At 44.6% G+C, this 19,419-nt stretch overlaps 1 non-coding gene across 1 annotated transcript; it reads left to right on the forward strand.

Moving 5' to 3' along the window:
- The first annotated feature begins 2,973 nt into the window (after positions 1–2,973).
- TRNAC-GCA lies at positions 2,974–3,045 on the forward strand. Its single transcript has one exon. It is a non-coding gene; the product is annotated as a tRNA-Cys (tRNA).
- Positions 3,046–19,419: the final 16,374 nt, after the last annotated feature.

The raw sequence follows: 19,419 nt of genomic DNA on the forward strand, positions 1-19,419 counted from the left end.
ATCACTCCTTCTGACAGCACTTCCCATGTAGTTTAACATGCCAAACGAACTCAGGTTGTTTAATATCTCTCTTTGGGAGGTCTCAGGGGCCCTCTGAAGCATCCCAAAGTTAGCTAGAAGTCAGTTATTTAGGAAGGTTTGTTCATAAATATCGAAAGGGTTTATAACAGTCAGGTAGGCTGTGAAACAATATTTATCCACTTAGCCAAAGTTAACAAAAGATTTCAAAGGTAAATCTAGGACAGATCATTTAAGAGGTAAAGAAACTTAAAATCCACTAGCAAAGGCAGTTCAACATCTCAAGAAACCTTGTACTAGGCACAAACTCTTTTCTGGGGGTCCACTTTCCATAAAACCTCCTTATCCCATTCTGTACCCATTCCTTTGCTTCTCCCATCCTGAAACTGCCACCTGTAAGTCAGAACTACTTCTTTTTCCTTCATAAAATGCGATTTCATTCCTTGTACCTTCTTTAATAACAAGTCATACATTTTTCCTTAAGCAACAAAGAACTGACTTTCATATTGGCATTTTACAGATTGGTGAACTGATTGGTATCAGTGATACTATCTAAAAAAAAAATTGCTTTCTTACACTGCACATCTCAGCATGGCACCAGACACTATTCATGGATAGTCAAAATCTCTTTAGAGTTTCTGTGTAAGAGGAAGGTCCTATCAAGTAGTGAATGTTTCAGAACCTTAATTTATGAAATGACCTAGCTATTCAATACACTGTCATCACTTGTTTTTAGCACAACCATAGAAATTCAGGTAACCAAAATCTGGAGAAACTATTGTAAGTTCAGTTCAGTTCAGTTGCGTCTGACTCTTTGCGACCCCATGGACTGCAGGCTGCCAGGCTTCCCTGTCCATCACCAACTCCCGGGGCTTGCTCAACCTCATGTCCATCGAGTCAGTGATGATATCCAACCATCTTATCCTCTGTTGTCCCCTTCTCCTCTGCCTTCAATCGAGACTACTATAGACAGATATTTTAAAGTATAATTATTTGTAATAGTTTATCTAAAAGCTCATATCTCATTTACATTTTTTAGGAGTTTTTTTGTTTGTTTGTTTTTAGAGGAACTTTCTTTGTTGACCAGTTTGTGAGAGATATAACAATATAGCAATATTTAACTTATAATAAACCTAGGCACTATGAAAAGTTTATGCTTAATGTTAATGACTCTTAGACATGTCTATATTAGAGTAGTGAAAAAAATAAAATACTAGATATTTAATATTGACTATTTCCCAATTCACATGAATGCAAAATTCATTTAGGTCAATTTTTTTCTTGTATTTAGAGCTATTTGACTTGTGAGGGCTTCCTTTTCTTTAGATTATTTAAATAAGAACTCACTTACAACTTCAGCAATATTATCAAAAAACAGAAAACACACTGAGACATACAGAAATCCACACAGAGATCTTCTAGTTTTCCACATAAGATTTAAAATATCTCTTTGACTTCCCTTTATTTGGGGGGGAGGGGGGTGTTGAAGTTCTCATTTGCCCAAGGCTGAGGTCTCAGGCAAAGTGGGCATTGTTTTCTAAGGAAATGGTTAACTTCAAGCTTTGCCCTAGGCAGGCCTTTTTAACAAGCTATGTTTTTAATTGCATATGCAAAAGAACCAGCTTTACAGTTTCCAAGATAATTTTTTTTTTATTTTAACCAGTTTTCTCTGGTTCTATAGAATATCATGGCCATCCCAGGTCAGGTCATCTTTCCTTTCTGTAGTCATAGTTTTATCCCTGAATTATAGACAGATCAGCTGACAAGTTTTCCGTAGTTGAACTTGCGGAAGGATCATTAATGTGGTCGGTTCTGAGAGCGGCGCGGTGGTCTCTCCTCGCCCTGCTTGGCTCCTGAGCCTCTCCTCCACCCCAGCGGCGCCGGATGGGAAGGTAAGGGAGGGAAAGACGTCTGGAAGGCGCCGCGCGCCGGGCGGGCGGTGGGGTCCGGTGGCATTTCCGGTGGTAGGGGAAGAAGGGCCGCGGGAGAAGGTGGGGGGCGGCGTGCAGAGTGCGGGTCTGGTGGGAAAGACGGCTCTCCTCCGCCTTCCCGCCCGCCCCTCCATCCTCGGCCGGGCGCCCCGCCACCCTTGCCCCGCGCCCGGTGGCGGCATCTCCGGTGTCCCTCTTCCGCCCGACCTCCCCGCCAAGTTCCCTCGAGGTTGGGTCCGAGGGTTGGGGTGGGGTGGGGTGGGGTTGGGAGGGTGGTGGGAGGTGCTCAGCGCGCCCCCACCCCACCGCAGGCACCTTGCCCGCGGCGCCGGCCATGGCTGCCTTCCCCCCAGCCGCAGACCGCACAGCGCGGATCCTCCGGTCGCGTCTTGCGGGCTGTGCGGCGTGACGGCTGGCGGCTCCCCGTCGCTGGGCCGCTTGCCTGCCCGACGCGTCCCGCCGCTGGCCCTGGACCTGTTTGCCTCAGCCGGTCGTCGTCCGCTGCTCTGGGCCTGCCGCGCGGTCGCCAGACGCCTCCTCACGCCCTCCGAGCCTCCGGGCTTGCTCCCGGCCACCCCTCCCCACGCCTCGCGCGGCTGTCTTGTCTCTCGCCCTCTCACCTCTGTCGTGTCCCTGCCCGCTTGGCCCCACGCTTCCTGTCCTCTCTGCCCTTGGTGGTGGAGGGAGGAGGGTGCCTGGGCCGCGGGCGCGGGTAGGGGGCCCCGGTGGTTGAGGGGAGAGGACGGGGTCCTGGGGGTGGCGGCCCTACCGGTGTAGGAGGTGGTGGGGGAGGGCTCTGCCCGTTTCGGGGGGTATGTGGGGGTGGTCTTTTGGCGTCGGCGGGGACCTCCGGGCGGCGGTCGACCGGCGCACTGGGGGCCCCCATGCGTCACGGGCCGGCAGGGTCGAGGCCCGCGGGCGGGGACGCAGCGGCGGTGGTGGTGGTCGAAATCCGGCCGGTGGCCCGCAGGGCGTGCCTTGCGCCTCGCCCGCCTCCCCCTCTCCAGGTACCTAGCGAGGGGCTTCCCTGGTGGCTCAGATGGGAAAGCATCTGCCTGCAGTGCGGGAGACCCAGGTTCGATCCCTGGCTTGGGAAGATCCCCTGGAGTAGGACTTGGCAATCCACTCCAGTATTTTTGCCTGTGAAATGCCATGGACAGAGGAACTTTGTGGGCTACAGTCCATGGGGGTCACAAAGAGTTGGACACGACTGAGCGACTGAGCAGGAGCACAGGATAAAGGTTGTTTTCAATGCTGAATTAGTCCCTCTAGAATGTGTGCTTCCTCGGACTTCACGGGCAGTTCAGGGGTTAAGACTCCATGCTTCCAATGCAGAGGGCGGGGCGCAGGTTTCGTCCTTGGTTGGGGAGCTAGGATCCAAAAGGTAAAAAATAAATAAATAAATAAATAAAAGGAAGAATGTGTGCTTCCTAACATGTTTTTGTTAGTCTGCTGGACAAGTGGATGTTTGGGGCAGGTGGTACCTTGCTGAAAGCTGAGTGCTCTTCTGGCAAGGCCATCCAGATACAGATAGAAAATGGTAGAGCCGGTATTTGAACCTAGGAAACTGAATTCCAAAATCTCTTTTCTTAAGAGATTTCGTTGTGCTGTATTGAGGATATTTGTACTTTTTTGTGTTGCTACAAGTGTCACTGAAGTTTGTAACTGGAAATGAGATGCAATCTAGTGGACCACAGTCAGCACAGTACGTGTATGATGCTTAGACTGTTTAGGATAGAGGATGAAAGTCAAATATCTACACCCCGCCTCAGGGAGGAAGACTGCTCAGGTATGGTCATAGTGAGTCACGAGGGCTGTCATGAGCTGGAGAATATATACCTGCTTGTTGATGTGCTCAAGGGATCAACCATGTACAAACATGTCAGGGTTTTTGCCAACAGGCGCCAGAAATCTAGATTTTAATGTGAAGTGTCCACTTTCAAACAACGCCATGATGTTAATGACCTTGCTCTGTCCGTTAATGGTTAGATAGAATTCCAATATAATACAGGCTAGGTATCCCTTCAGGAATGCATCCACCCCCCACCCCCCCACCCCCAACACTCTGAGCTTAAAACAATTAAAGCTAACTTTTAGCTCATGCTACTTACTTGGTCAGTGTGGGTCAGCAGGGGTCTCTGCCCTTTCCTGTCTCAGAGACCCAGTCTGAGGGAGGCTTTATTTGCACAGACATTTTGCATAATAAGTACAGTGGCCAGGAGGGGAATGTGTGGCTTACACGCTGACCCTTGAAGCGTCTAACAGAAGTGACAGAGACACTTAGATGCATATTTCGCCGGCCAAAGATAGTCAGTGATCACACTTCCTTTCCAAGGGAGTGGGGAAGTGCAGTCCTCCATGGGCTGGATACTTATGAATATTCCTAATGGCTACCACAGCTCCATCTACTCTGATTTTTCCAGGCAGAAATGTTGGAAGTGTTTGTAATGTAGAATTCAATTTTCAGAGATCTCTAAGAGAAGTTGACTCAAAAAATGATTTGTTTCTTGAAGGATTCAATTTGACTGATCTGGAAAATTCACACTTTGCTCCATCTGGAGTAAAGTCCCTTACTTAAACACTGACGTCTATGAACAGATTAGGAAATCATAGGCTGGATCTATGAAATAATCCTTCACAGAAGTGACGATTTACATATCAGTGTTTATTCCCCAAAGCACTGCTCATATAGCTTCACTTTTCATTTATATTATCTCCTATCTTGTGTAACTTGTCTCATCAACTGCACTGCAAAATAGGAATCCCATCTGATTAATTTAGACTCTGTTATGCCTGGCTCCACAGACATTGGCTATGTGGATGTTAATTAATTGTATTGGTGTTTATCAATTAGTGATTTTTAAATCATCACAGCTAGCAATCTTGACTTCAGGGGAAGTCAGCGAACTTGAAAATACGTCTGGCAATTCTTCAAAAGTTGCTCATCGTTGATTATGATGAGATCTGAGGGCCAATATTCACTAGTCCCTCAATTTCAAGGGCAGTTTAGGCTTATCCCCTATGAATCACAAGGCGATCAGATATTTTCAGATATTATTTTTCTGTGATGTTTTCACATTTTTTGTTTGTTGGTTTGTTTGTTTGTTTTGGACTGCAAGATTTGGATGAATTGTAAATTTAAAAATTAAGAAAGAAATGTCAGTGCTCAGGAAGCTATTTGATTGCCCAAGATCCTGCAAGGCTCTCAACACCCTTTACTTAAAACAAGCCCATCCTCGCTCCTAAACCCACAGCCTTCCTGGATGACCAGATAAAGAGCGATCGTCATTCTCATGAAATGCCAAGTGCTCAGGGACTTGCACGTATGAGGGCCCAGGAACAGTATTTCTACAGTTTAATGGTGGAATTACTCCCCTTGGAGAAAGTTGCTTGAGCACAAGTTACTCATTGATTGAATCTCAACCACGCAAGTATGGTTCCAGGCTTTGCTGTCAGTTCCTTAGACTAGAAGCCTGCCGTCATTCTTTGCCTCTTGCTCATATTTCCCCTGTCTGTAATGAACTACTGAGCTGTGAAGTCATATCCACTAAAATCTTTCTCCGTTGCAGCTCCTTCTCTCCATCCCCACTGCCATCCTTGTTCAGGTCCTGAGATCGTATACCAGGACACCTACAACAGCCTTCTGATTTGCTCCCCACTCGATCTCCTCAAAAACGCCCTCTAACCCAAAGTAGTCTGGCTAAGGCACAAGCCGTAAAGCATCTTTTCGGAGAGGGCAATGCCAACCCACTCCAGTACTCTTGCCTGGAAAATCCCATGGAGAGACTAGCCTGGTAGGTTGCAGTCCATGGGGTCGCTAAGAGTCGGACACGACTGACCAACTTCACTTTCACTTTTCACCTTCCTGCAGTGGAGAAGGAAATGGCAACCCACTCCAGTCTTCTTGCCTGGAGAATCCCAGGGATGGGGGAGCCAGGTGGGCTGCCACCTGTGGGGTCGCACAGAGTCAGACATGACTGAAGTGACTTAGCAGCAGCAGTAGCAAGCATCTTTTAATTTCATGCCTGCAGTCACCATCTGCAGTGATTTCCGAGCCCCCCCAAAATAAAGTCTGCCACTGTTTCCACTGCTTGCCCATCTATTTGCCATGAAGTGATGAGGCCAGATACAATGATCTTCGTTTTCTGAATGTTGAGCTTTAAGGTAGCTTTTACACTCTCCGCTTTCCCTCTCGTCAAGAGGCTCTATAGTTCTTCTTCCCTTTCTGCCATAAGGGTGCTGTCATCTGCCGATCTGACGTTATTGATATTTCTCCTGGCAGTTTTGATTCCAGCTTGTGCTTCATCCAGCCCGGCATTTCTCATGATGTACTCTGCATATAAGTTAAATAAGCAAGGTGACAATATGCAGCCTTGACAAACTCCTTTTCCTGTTTGGAACCAGTCTGTTGTTCCAGGTCCAGTTCTGTTTCTTCCTGAGCTGCATACAGGTTTCTCAAGAGGCAGGTCAGGTGGGCTGGTATTCCCATCTCTGTCAGAATTTTCCCCAGTTTATTGTGATACCTACAGTCAAAGGCTTTGGCACAGTCAATAAAGCAGAAATAGGTGTTTCTCTGGTACTCTCTTGCTTTTTCCTTGATCCAGTGGATGTTGGCAATTTGATCTCTGGTTCCCCTGCCTTTTCTAAATCCAGCTTGAACATCTGGAAGCTCACAGCACATGTATTGTTGAAGCCTGGCTTGGAGAATTTTGAGCATTACTTTACTAGTGTGTGAGATGAGTGCAACTGTGCAGCAGTTTGAACATTCTTTGTCATTGCCTTTCTTTGGGACTGGAATGAAAACTGACCTAACGACCTAGATGTTTTCAATTGCATATGCTAAAAGAACCAGCTTTGCAGTTTCCAAGGGGGGGGGGAAGAAAAGTTTCATTTTAACCAATTTTCTCTGAAGTCCAAGGACTATCATGGCCATCCTGCATCAAAAAGTCATCTTTCCTTTAGGTAGTCATAGTTTCATGCCTAAATTATAGACCAAACAGTGCTCAAATTGACTGTGATATCAGGGGCAAATCAGCTGATAAAAAAGCTTGGATTGTCCCTCTGGAGGGAAGTGAGACCTTGGTCCCATCAGAAGAATAGGAGGGGTTAAGAGAATTTGTAGGAGTGGGGAAAGCTTGGTCCATCCTACATGTACCATAATCTTAAACAATTGTTATTTACTTTACAGAAGTAAAAAAAAAAAATTATAAAAACAAAGATAAATCACTGAAAGGTAAAGAAATTAATAATCTGTGATTGAAAGCTGCATTCTAAGAAAAGTGTGTTCTCTTAACCTAGAGAGGAGACTAAATTCCAATCTGGTACCAGCTTACCAGATAACAAACAAACAAAAAAATTGTTTATGGGTAAGCTTAGAAAAGTCTTTTCCATATATCTTGAAGTAGCAGTATTTTTGCAAAGGCGTCAGTGTGAAACCACGTGGATTGAAAACAAACTCTATGGTAGAATTTCACATGCATTTACTAGATTCTAGCCACGTTGTTCCTGCTCTCTGCACTGTCCTTACTCTCTGTAATGCTTTTTAAGAGTCTTTCTGGTTTGAATGAAACCAAAGCCTGCTCTGAACCTTTTTGTTTGTAAATGTCTGACTTTGCATCCATTTACATTCAGGCATTTTTTTTAAAACTATGTATATTTTAAAGGATGTGAAAATATGTGTGATGATCACATTGCCCAGCAGCTTAAGATGATAGAGGAGAGGGCGGGGCAGAACTCTCAGGGGATATTTTTTTTTTTGCTCCTCGCATTTTTCACACCTTTTCATGCTCCTCGCATTTTTCACACCTTTTCATGCTCCTCGTCTTTTTTTTTTTTTTTTTTGCTCCTCGTATTTTTCTCCCCTTTTCCTGCTCCTGGGATTTTTCACACTTTTCTTGCTCCTCGTATTTCCACACTTTTGATGATCCTGTTATTTTTCACACTTTTCTGCTCCTCGTATTTTTCTTCTTTTTTTTTTCTTCCTAGTATTGTTCTCCCCTTTTTCTTCTCCTTGTGTTTTTCCCACTTTTCTTGCTCCTCGTATTTCCACACTTTTGATTCTCCTCTTATTTTCCCCCCTTGTCTGCTCCTCGTATTTTTCTTTTTTTTTTTTTCGCTCCTTGTATTGTTCTCCCCTTTTTCTTCTCCTCGTGTTTTTCCCACTTTTCTTGCTCCTCGTATTTCCACACTTTTGATCCTCCTCTTATTTTTCCCCCTTGTCTGCTCCTCGTAATTTTCTTTTATTTTTTTGTTTTTTGCTCCTCGTATTGTTCTCCCCTTTTTCTTCTCCTCGTGTTTTTCCCACTTTTCTTGCTCCTCGTATTTCCACACTTTTGATCCTCCTCTTATTTTCCCCCCTTGTCTACTCCTCGTATTTTTCTTTTATTTTTTTGTTTTTTGCTCCTCGTATTGTTCTCCCCTTTTTCTTCTCCTCTTATTTTCCCCCCTTGTCTGCTCCTCGTATTTTTCTTTTTTTTTTTTTCGCTCCTTGTATTATTCTCCCCTTTTTCTTCTCCTCGTGTTTTTCCCACTTTTCTTGCTCCTCGTATTTCCACACTTTTGATCCTCCTCTTATTTTCCCCCCTTGTCTGCTCCTCGTATTTTTCTTTTATTTTTTGGTTTTTTGCTCCTCGTATTCTTCTCCCTTGTTTCTTCGCCTCGGGTTTTTCACACTGCTCTTGCTCCTCGTAGTGGCATACTTTTGATCCTCCTCTGATTTTCCCCCCTTGTCTGCTCCTCGTTTTTGTGTTTTGCTTTTTTTTTCTTGCTCCTCGTATTCTTCGCCCCTGTTTCTTCACCTCGGGTTTTTCACACTTCTCTTGCTCCTCGTAGTGCCACACTTCTGATCCTCCTCTGATTTTCCCCCCTTGTCTGCTCCTCGTTTTTGTCTTTTGCTTTTTTTTTCGTGCTCCTCGTATTCTTCTCCCCTGTTTCTTCGCCTCGGGTTTTTCACACTGCTCTTGCTCCTCGTAGTGGCATACTGTTGATCCTCCTCTGATTTTCCCCCCTTCTCTGCTCCTCGTTTTTGTCTTTTGCTTTTTTTTTCTTGCTCCCTGTATTCTTCTCCGCTGTTTCTTCGCCTCGGGTTTTTCACACTGCTCTTGCTCCTTGTAGTGGCATACAGTTGTTCCTCCTCTGATTTTCCCCCCTTCTCTGCTCCTCGTTTTTGTCTTTTGCTTTTTTTTTCTTGCTCCTCGTATTTTTCTCCCCTGTTTCTTCGCCTCGGGTTTTTCACACTGCTCTTGCTCCTCCTAGTGGCATACTTTTGATCCTCCTCTGAAATTCCCCCCTTGTCGGCTCCTCGATTTGTCTTTTGCTTTTATTTTCTTGCTCCTCGAATTCTTCTCCCCTGTTTCATCACCTCGGCTTTTTCACACTTCTCTTGCTCCTCCTAGTGGCATATAGTTGATCCTCCTCTGATTTTCGCCCCTTGTGTTCTCCTCGTTTTTGTATTTTGCTTTTTTTTTCTTGCTCCCCGTATTCTTCTCCCCTGTTTCTTTGCCTCGGGTTTTTCACACTGCTCTTGCTCCTTGTAGTGCCACACTTTTGATCCTCCTCTGATTTTCGCCCCTTGAGTTCTCCTCGTTTTTGTATTTTGCTTTTTTTTTCTTGCTCCTCATATTCTTCTCCCCTGTTTCTTTGCCTCGGATTTTTCACACTGCTCTTGCTCCTTGTAGTGGCATACTGTTGATCCTCCTCTGATTTTCCCCCCTTGTCTGCTCCTCATTTTTGTCTTTTGCTTTTTTTTTCTTGCTCCTCGTATTCTTCTCCCCTGTTTCTTCACCTCGGGTTTTTCACACTGCTCTTGCTCCTCCAAGTGGCATACTATTGATCCATCTCTGAAATTCCCCCCTTGTCGGCTCCTCGTTTTTGTCTTTTGCTTTTATTTTCTTGCTCCTTGTATTCTTCTCCCCTGTTTCTTTGCCTCGGGTTTTTCACACTCCTCTTGCTCCTTGTAGTGCCACACATTTGATCCTCCTCTGATTTTCGCCCCTTGTGTTCTCCTCGTTTTTGTATTTTGCTTTTTTTTTCTTGCTCCCCGTATTTTTCTCCCTTGTTTCTTCGCCTCGGGTTTTTCACACTGCTCTTGATCCTTGTAGTGCCACACTTTTGATCCTCCTCTGATTTTCGCCCCTTGTGTTCTCCTCGTTTTTGACTTTTGCTTTTTTTTTCTTGCTCCTCGTATTCTTCTCCCCTGTTTCTTCACGTCAGGATTTTCACACTGCTCTTGCTCCTTGTAGTGCCACACGTTTGATCCTCCTCTGATTTTCGCCCCTTGTGTTCTCCTCGTTTTTGTATTTTGCTTTTTTTTTCTTGCTCCTCGTATTCGTCTCCCCTGTTTCTTCGCCTCGGGTTTTTCACACTTCTCTTGCTCCTTGTAGTACCACACTATTGATCCTCCTCTGATTTTCGCCCCTTGTGTTCTCCTCGTTTTTGTATTTTGCTTTTTTTTTCTTGCTCCTCGTATTCTTCTCCCCTGTTTCTTTGCCTCGCGTTTTTCACACTTCTCTTGCTCCTCGTAGTGGCATACTGTTCATCCTCCTCTGATTTTCACCCCTTGTGTTCTCCTCGTTTTTGTATTTTGCTTTTTTTTTCTTGCTCCTTGTATTCTTCTCCCCTGTTTGTTCGCCTCGGGTTTTTCACACTTCTCTTGCTCCTCGTAATGGCATACTGTTGATCCTCCTCTGATTTTCGCCCCTTGTGTTCTCCTCGTTTTTGTATTTTGCTTTTTTTTTCTTGCTCCTCGTATTCTTCTCCCCTGTTTCTGCGCCTCGGCTTTTTCACACTGCTCTTGCTCCTTGTAGTGCCACACTTTTGATCCTCCTCTGATTTTTGCCCCTTGTGTTCTCCTCGTTTTTGTATTTTGCTTTTTTTTTCTTGCTCCCCGTATTCTTCTCCCCTGTTTCTTCGCCTCGAGTTTTTCACACTTCTCTTGCTCCTTGTAGTGCCACACTTTTGATCCTCCTCTGATTTTCGCACCTTGTGTTCTCCTCGTTTTTGTATTTTGCTTTTTTTTCTTGCTCCTTGTATTCTTCTCCCCTGTTTCCTCGCCTCGGGTTTTTCACACTTCTCTTACTCCACGTAGTGGCATACTGTTGATCCTCCTCTGATTTTCGCCCCTTGTGTTCTCCTCGTTTTTGTATTTTGCTTTTTTTTTCTTGCTCCTCGTATTCTTCTCCCCTGTTTCTTCGCCTCGGGTTTTTCGCACTTCTCTTACTCCATGTAGTGGCATACTGTTGATCCTCCTCTGATTTTCGCCCCTTGTGTTCTCCTCGTTTGTGTATTTTGCTTTTTTTTTCTTGCTCCTCGTATTCTTCTCCCCTGTTTCTTCGCATCAGCATTTTCACACTTCTCTTACTCCACGTAGAGGCATACTGGTGATCCTCCTCTGATTTTCGCCCCTTGTGTTCTCCTCGTTTTTGTATTTTGCTTTTTTTTTCTTGCTCCTCGTATTCTTCTCCCCTGTTTCTTCGCTTCGGGTTTTTCATACTTCTCTTACTCCACGTAGTGGCATACTGTTGATCCTCCTCTGATTTTCGCCCCTTGTGTTCTCCTCGTTTTTGTATTTTGCTTTTTTTTTCTTGCTCCTCGTATTCTTCTCCCCTGTTTCTTCGCCTCGGGTTGCTCACACTTCTCTTACTCCACGTAGTGGCATACTGTGGATCCTCCTCTGATTTTCGCCCCTTGTGTTCTCCTCGTTTTTGTATTTTGCTTTTTTTTTCTTGCTCCTCGTATTCTTCTCCCCTGTTTCTTCGCCTCGGGTTTTTCACACTTCTCTTACTCCACGTAGTGGCATACTGTTGATCCTCCTCTGATTTTCGCCCCTTGTGTTCTCCTCGTTTTTGTATTTTGCTTTTTTTTTCTTGCTCCTCGTATTTTTCTCCCCTGTTTCTTCACCTCGGGTTTTTCACACTTCTCTTACTCCACGTAGTGGCATACTGTTGATCCTCCTCTGATTTTCGCCCCTTGTGTTCTCCTCGTTTTTGTATTTTGCTTTTTTTTTCTTGCTCCTCGTATTCTTCTCCCCTGTTTCTTCGCCTCGGGTTTTTCACACTTCTCTTACTCCACGTAGTGGCATACTGTTGATCCTCCTCTGATTTTCGCCCCTTGTGTTCTCCTCGTTTTTGTATTTTGCTTTTTTTTTCTTGCTCCTCGTATTCTTCTCCCCTGTTTCTTCGCCTCGGGTTTTTCACACTTCTCTTACTCCACGTAGTGGCATACTGTTGATCCTCCTCTGATTTTCGCCCCTTGTGTTCTCCTCGTTTTTGTATTTTGCTTTTTTTTTCTTGCTCCTCGTATTCTTCTCCCTTGTTTCTTCGCATCAGCATTTTCACACTTCTCTTGCTCCACGTAGTGGCATACTGTGGATCCTCCTCTGATTTTCGCCCCTTGTGTTCTCCTCGTTTTTGTATTTTGCTTTTTTTTTCTTGCTCCTCGTATTCTTCTCCCCTGTTTCTTCGCCTCGGGTTTTTCACACTTCTCTTACTCCACGTAGTGGCATACTGTTGATCCTCCTCTGATTTTCGCCCCTTGTGTTCTCCTCGTTTTTGTATTTTGCTTTTTTTTTCTTGCTCCTCGTATTCTTCTCCCCTGTTTCTTCGCATCAGCATTTTCACACTTCTCTTACTCCACGTAGTGGCATACTGGTGATCCTCCTCTGATTTTCGCCCCTTGTGTTCTCCTCGTTTTTGTATTTTGCTTTTTTTTTCTTGCTCCTCGTATTCTTCTCCCCTGTTTCTTCGCCTCGGGTTTTTCACACTTCTCTTACTCCACGTAGTGGCATACTGTTGATCCTCCTCTGATTTTCGCCCCTTGTGTTCTCCTCGTTTTTGTATTTTGCTTTTTTTTTCTTGCTCCTCGTATTCTTCTCCCCTGTTTCTTCGCCTCGGGTTGCTCACACTTCTCTTACTCCACGTAGTGGCATACTGTTGATCCTCCTCTGATTTTCGCCCCTTGTGTTCTCCTCGTTTTTGTATTTTGCTTTTTTTTTCTTGCTCCTCGTATTCTTCTCCCCTGTTTCTTCGCCTCGGGTTTTTCACACTTCTCTTACTCCACGTAGTGGCATACTGTTGATCCTCCTCTGATTTTCGCCCCTTGTGTTCTCCTCGTTTTTGTATTTTGCTTTTTTTTTCTTGCTCCTCGTATTCTTCTCCCCTGTTTCTTCGCATCAGCATTTTCACACTTCTCTTACTCCACGTAGTGGCATACTGTTGATCCTCCTCTGATTTTCGCCCCTTGTGTTCTCCTCGTTTTTGTATTTTGCTTTTTTTTTCTTGCTCCTCGTATTCTTCTCCCCTGTTTCTTCGCCTCGGGTTTTTCACACTTCTCTTACTCCACGTAGTGGCATACTGTTGATCCTCCTCTGATTTTCGCCCCTTGTGTTCTCCTCGTTTTTGTATTTTGCTTTTTTTTTCTTGCTCCTCGTATTCTTCTCCCCTGTTTCTTCACATCAGCATTTTCACACTTCACTTACTCCACGTAGTGGCATACTGTTGATCCTCCTCTGATTTTCGCCCCTTGTGTTCTCCTCGTTTTTGTATTTTGCTTTTTTTTTCTTGCTCCTCGTATTCTTCTCCCCTGTTTCTTCGCCTCGGGTTTTTCACACTTCTCTTACTCCACGTAGTAGCATACTGTTGATCCTCCTCTGATTTTCGCCCCTTGTGTTCTCCTCGTTTTTGTATTTTGCTTTTTTTTTCTTGCTCCTCGTATTCTTCTCCCCTGTTTCTTCGCATCAGCATTTTCACACTTCTCTTACTCCACGTAGAGGCATACTGGTGATCCTCCTATGATTTTCGCCCCTTGTGTTCTCCTCGTTTTTGTATTTTGCTTTTTTTTTCTTGCTCCTCGTATTCTTCTCCCCTGTTTCTTCGCCTCGGGTTTTTCACACTTCTCTTACTCCACGTAGTGGCATACTGTTGATCCTCCTCTGATTTTCGCCCCTTGTGTTCTCCTCGTTTTTGTATTTTGCTTTTTTTTTCTTGCTCCTCGTATTCTTCTCCCCTGTTTCTTCGCCTCGGGTTGCTCACACTTCTCTTACTCCACGTAGTGGCATACTGTGGATCCTCCTCTGATTTTCGCCCCTTGTGTTCTCCTCGTTTTTGTATTTTGCTTTTTTTTTCTTGCTCCTCGTATTCTTCTCCCCTGTTTCTTCGCCTCGGGTTTTTCACACTTCTCTTACTCCACGTAGTGGCATACTGTTGATCCTCCTCTGATTTTCGCCCCTTGTGTTCTCCTCGTTTTTGTATTTTGCTTTTTTTTTCTTGCTCCTCGTATTTTTCTCCCCTGTTTCTTCACCTCGGGTTTTTCACACTTCTCTTACTCCACGTAGTGGCATACTGTTGATCCTCCTCTGATTTTCGCCCCTTGTGTTCTCCTCGTTTTTGTATTTTGCTTTTTTTTTCTTGCTCCTCGTATTCTTCTCCCCTGTTTCTTCGCCTCGGGTTTTTCACACTTCTCTTACTCCACGTAGTGGCATACTGTTGATCCTCCTCTGATTTTCGCCCCTTGTGTTCTCCTCGTTTTTGTATTTTGCTTTTTTTTTCTTGCTCCTCGTATTCTTCTCCCCTGTTTCTTCGCCTCGGGTTTTTCACACTTCTCTTACTCCACGTAGTGGCATACTGTTGATCCTCCTCTGATTTTCGCCCCTTGTGTTCTCCTCGTTTTTGTATTTTGCTTTTTTTTTCTTGCTCCTCGTATTCTTCTCCCTTGTTTCTTCGCATCAGCATTTTCACACTTCTCTTGCTCCACGTAGTGGCATACTGTGGATCCTCCTCTGATTTTCGCCCCTTGTGTTCTCCTCGTTTTTGTATTTTGCTTTTTTTTTCTTGCTCCTCGTATTCTTCTCCCCTCTTTCTTCGCCTCGGGTTTTTCACACTTCTCTTACTCCACGTAGTGGCATACTGTTGATCCTCCTCTGATTTTCGCCCCTTGTGTTCTCCTCGTTTTTGTATTTTGCTTTTTTTTTCTTGCTCCTCGTATTCTTCTCCCCTGTTTCTTCGCATCAGCATTTTCACACTTCTCTTACTCCACGTAGTGGCATACTGGTGATCCTCCTCTGATTTTCGCCCCTTGTGTTCTCCTCGTTTTTGTATTTTGCTTTTTTTTTCTTGCTCCTCGTATTCTTCTCCCCTGTTTCTTCGCCTCGGGTTTTTCACACTTCTCTTACTCCACGTAGTGGCATACTGTTGATCCTCCTCTGATTTTCGCCCCTTGTGTTCTCCTCGTTTTTGTATTTTGCTTTTTTTTTCTTGCTCCTCGTATTCTTCTCCCCTGTTTCTTCGCCTCGGGTTTCTCACACTTCTCTTACTCCACGTAGTGGCATACTGTGGATCCTCCTCTGATTTTCGCCCCTTGTGTTCTCCTCGTTTTTGTATTTTGCTTTTTTTTTCTTGCTCCTCGTATTCTTCTCCCCTGTTTCTTCGCCTCGGGTTTTTCACACTTCTCTTACTCCACGTAGTGGCATACTGTGGATCCTCCTCTGATTTTCGCCCCTTGTGTTCTCCTCGTTTTTGTATTTTGCTTTTTTTTTCTTGCTCCTCGTATTCTTCTCCCCTGTTTCTTCGCATCAGCATTTTCACACTTCTCTTACTCCACGTAGTGGCATACTGTTGATCCTCCTCTGATTTTCGCCCCTTGTGTTCTCCTCGTTTTTGTATTTTGCTTTTTTTTTCTTGCTCCTCGTATTCTTCTCCCCTGTTTCTTCGCCTCGGGTTTTTCACACTTCTCTTACTCCACGTAGTGGCATACTGTTGATCCTCCTCTGATTTTCGCCCCTTGTGTTCTCCTCGTTTTTGTATTTTGCTTTTTTTTTCTTGCTCCTCGTATTCTTCTCCCCTGTTTCTTCGCATCAGCATTTTCACACTTCTCTTACTCAACGTAGTGGCATACTGTTGATCCTCCTCTGATTTTCGCCCCTTGTGTTCTCCTCGTTTTTGTATTTTGCTTTTTTTTTCTTGCTCCTCGTATTCTTCTCCCCTGTTTCTTCGCCTCGTGTTTTTCACACTTCTCTTACTCCACGTAGTGGCATACTGTTGATCCTCCTCTGATTTTCGCCCCTTGTGTTCTCCTCGTTTTTGTATTTTGCTTTTTTTTTCTTGCTCCTCGTATTCTTCTCCCCTGTTTCTTCGCCTCGGGTTTTTCACACTTCTCTTACTCCACGTAGTGCCACACTTTTGATCCTCCTCTGATTTTCGCCCCTTGTGTTCTCCTCGTTTTTGTATTTTGCTTTTTTTTTCTTGCTCCTCGTATTCTTCTCCCCTGTTTCTTCGCCTCGGGTTTTTCACACTTCTCTTACTCCACGTAGTGGCATACTGTTGATCCTCCTCTGATTTTCGCCCCTTGTGTTCTCCTCGTTTTTGTATTTTGCTTTTTTTTTCTTGCTCCTCGTATTCTTCTCCCCTGTTTCTTCGCCTCGGGTTTTTCACACTTCTCTTACTCCACGTAGTGGCATACTGTGGATCCTCCTCTGATTTTCGCCCCTTGTGTTCTCCTCGTTTTTGTATTTTGCTTTTTTTTTCTTGCTCCTCGTATTCTTCTCCCCTGTTTCTTCGCCTCGGGTTTTTCGCACTTCTCTTACTCCACGTAGTGGCATACTGTTGATCCTCCTCTGATTTTCGCCCCTTGTGTTCTCCTCGTTTTTGTATTTTGCTTTTTTTTTCTTGCTCCTCGTATTCTTCTCCCCTGTTTCTTCGCATCAGCATTTTCACACTTCTCTTACTCCACGTAGTGGCATACTGGTGATCCTCCTCTGATTTTCGCCCCTTGTGTTCTCCTCGTTTTTGTATTTTGCTTTTTTTTTCTTGCTCCTCGTATTCTTCTCCCCTGTTTCTTCGCCTCGGGTTTTTCACACTTCTCTTACTCCACGTAGTGGCATACTGTTGATCCTCCTCTGATTTTCGCCCCTTGTGTTCTCCTCGTTTTTGTATTTTGCTTTTTTTTTCTTGCTCCTCGTATTCTTCTCACCTGTTTCTTCGCCTCGGGTTTCTCACACTTCTCTTACTCCACGTAGTGGCATACTGTGGATCCTCCTCTGATTTTCGCCCCTTGTGTTCTCCTCGTTTTTGTATTTTGCTTTTTTTTTCTTGCTCCTCGTATTCTTCTCCCCTGTTTCTTCGCCTCGGGTTTTTCACACTTCTCTTACTCCACGTAGTGGCATACTGTTGATCCTCCTCTGATTTTCGCCCCTTGTGTTCTCCTCGTTTTTGTATTTTGCTTTTTTTTTCTTGCTCCTCGTATTCTTCTCCCCTGTTTCTTCGCCTCGGGTTTTTCACACTTCTCTTACTCCACGTAGTGGCATACTGTTGATCCTCCTCTGATTTTCGCCCCTTGTGTTCTCCTCGTTTTTGTATTTTGCTTTTTTTTTCTTGCTCCTCGTATTCTTCTCCCCTGTTTCTTCCCATCAGCGTTTTCACACTTCTCTTACTCCACGTAGTGCCACACTTTTGATCCTCCTCTGATTTTCGCCCCTTGTGTTCTCCTCGTTTTTGTATTTTGCTTTTTTTTTCTTGCTCCTCGTATTCTTCTCCCCTGTTTCTTCGCCTCGGGTTTTTCACACTTCTCTTACTCCACGTAGTGGCATACTGTTGATCCTCCTCTGATTTTCGCCCCTTGTGTTCTCCTCGTTTTTGTATTTTGCTTTCTTTTTCTTGCTCCTCGTATTCTTCTCCCCTGTTTCCTCGCCTCGGGTTTTTCACACTTCTCTTACTCCACGTAGTGGCATACTGTTGATCCTCCTCTGATTTTCGCCCCTTGTGTTCTCCTCGTTTTTGTATTTTGCTTTTTTTTTTCTTGCTCCTCCTATTCTTCTCCCCTGTTTCTTCGCCTCGGGTTTTTCACACTTCTCTTACTCCACGTAGTGGCATACTGTTGATCCTCCTCTGATTTTCCCCCCTTGTGTTCTCCTCGTTTTTGTATTTTGCTTTCTTTTTCTTGCTCCTCGTATTCTTCTCCCCTGTTTCTTCGCCTCGGGTTTTTCACACTTCTCTTACTCCACGTAGTGGCATACTGTTGATCCTCCTCTGATTTTCGCCCCTTGTGTTCTCCTCGTTTTTGTATTTTGCTTTTTTTTTCTTGCTCCTCGTATTCTTCTCCCCTGTTTCTTCGCCTCGTGTTTTTCACACTTCTCTTACTCCACGTAGTGGCATACTGTTGATCCTCCTCTGATTTTCGCCCCTTGTGTTCTCCTCGTTTTTGTATTTTGCTTTCTTTTTCTTGCTCCTCGTATTCTTCTCCCCTGTTTCTTTGCCTCAGGTTTTTCACACTTCTCTTACTCCACGTAGTGGCATACTGTTGATCCTCCTCTGATTTTCGCCCCTTGTGTTCTCCTCGTTTTTGTATTTTGCTTTTTTTTTCTTGCTCCTCGTATTCTTCTCCCCTGTTTCTTCGCCTCGGGTTTTTCACACTTCTCTTACTCCACGTAGTGGCATACTGTTGATCCTCCTCTGATTTTCGCCCCTTGTGTTCTCCTCGTTTTTGTATTTTCCTTTTTTTTTCTTGCTCCTCGTATTCTTCTCCCTTGTTTCTTCGCATCAGCATTTTCACACTTCTCTTGCTCCACGTAGTGGCATACTGTGGATCCTCCTCTGATTTTCGCCCCTTGTGTTCTCCTCGTTTTTGTATTTTGCTTTTTTTTTCTTGCTCCTCGTATTCTTCTCCCCTGTTTCTTCGCCTCGGGTTTTTCACACTTCTCTTACTCCACGTAGTGGCATACTGTTGATCCTCCTCTGATTTTCGCCCCTTGTGTTCTCCTCGTTTTTGTATTTTGCTTTTTTTTTCTTGCTCCTCGTATTCTTCTCCCCTGTTTCTTCGCATCAGCATTTTCACACTTCTCTTACTCCACGTAGTGGCATACTGGTGATCCTCCTCTGATTTTCGCCCCTTGTGTTCTCCTCGTTTTTGTATTTTGCTTTTTTTTTCTTGCTCCTCGTATTCTTCTCCCCTGTTTCTTCGCCTCGGGTTTTTCACACTTCTCTTACTCCACGTAGTGCCACACTTTTGATCCTCCTCTGATTTTCGCCCCTTGTGTTCTCCTCGTTTTTGTATTTTGCTTTTTTTTTCTTGCTCCTCGTATTCTTCTCCCCTGTTTCTTCGCCTCGGGTTTTTCACACTTCTCTTACTCCACGTAGTGGCATACTGTTGATCCTCCTCTGATTTTCGCCCCTTGTGTTCTCCTCGTTTTTGTATTTTGCTTTTTTTTTCTTGCTCCTCGTATTCTTCTCCCCTGTTTCTTCGCCTCGGGTTTTTCACACTTCTCTTACTCCACGTAGTGGCATACTGTGGATCCTCCTCTGATTTTCGCCCCTTGTGTTCTCCTCGTTTTTGTATTTTGCTTTTTTTTTTCTTGCTCCTCGTATTCTTCTCCCCTGTTTCTTCGCCTCGGGTTTTTCGCACTTCTCTTACTCCACGTAGTGGCATACTGTTGATCCTCCTCTGATTTTCGCCCCTTGTGTTCTCCTCGTTTTTGTATTTTGCT

The sequence above is a fragment of the Cervus elaphus genome, unplaced genomic scaffold (genome assembly GCF_910594005.1).
Source record: "Cervus elaphus unplaced genomic scaffold, mCerEla1.1, whole genome shotgun sequence".
NCBI classification, from domain to species: domain Eukaryota; kingdom Metazoa; phylum Chordata; class Mammalia; order Artiodactyla; family Cervidae; genus Cervus; species Cervus elaphus.